The sequence below is a fragment of the Egretta garzetta genome, unplaced genomic scaffold (genome assembly GCF_000687185.1).
Source record: "Egretta garzetta isolate BGI_Z169 unplaced genomic scaffold, ASM68718v1 scaffold4, whole genome shotgun sequence".
Classification (NCBI taxonomy): domain Eukaryota; kingdom Metazoa; phylum Chordata; class Aves; order Pelecaniformes; family Ardeidae; genus Egretta; species Egretta garzetta.
The window spans coordinates 2541391-2541727 of NW_009259329.1; the positions used below are offsets into that span (position 1 = coordinate 2541391).

At 71.2% G+C, this 337-nt stretch overlaps 1 protein-coding gene across 1 annotated transcript in view; it reads right to left on the minus strand.

Moving 5' to 3' along the window:
* The window catches only part of C2CD4C (C2 calcium dependent domain containing 4C), a 17249-nt gene that overhangs the window by 447 nt on the left and 16465 nt on the right, over positions 1-337 (minus strand). The window lies entirely within an intron of this gene.

A 337-nucleotide genomic window follows, 5' to 3' on the forward strand; every position in this document is an offset into this window, starting at 1 on the left:
CGCCGCTGCGGATGCTCCCCTTCCCCCTGCCGCTCCCGCACCCCAGCAGGATCCAGCCCCATGGTGCAGGAGCGTGACTCCTCCTGGCACTGGGCAAAGACCCCGACCCACCAGCCCCATGGTCTGGCTCTGCTGGGCACCGTCCCCAGGGCTGGGACAGGGTCCCCAGGGTCCCTTGGCACCAAGGGCAGCAGCAGGGCCAGTGGGCAGGGGCCGGGGCCACCTCATTAGCACCGTGGCTGGTGGCCGGTGAGCGGGTGCTCGGTGGCCAGGAGCGGGAGGGAGATGGAAGCATTGGATGGCATTTGAGGCTCCCTCGGGGCCTGGGGGGCGCCGT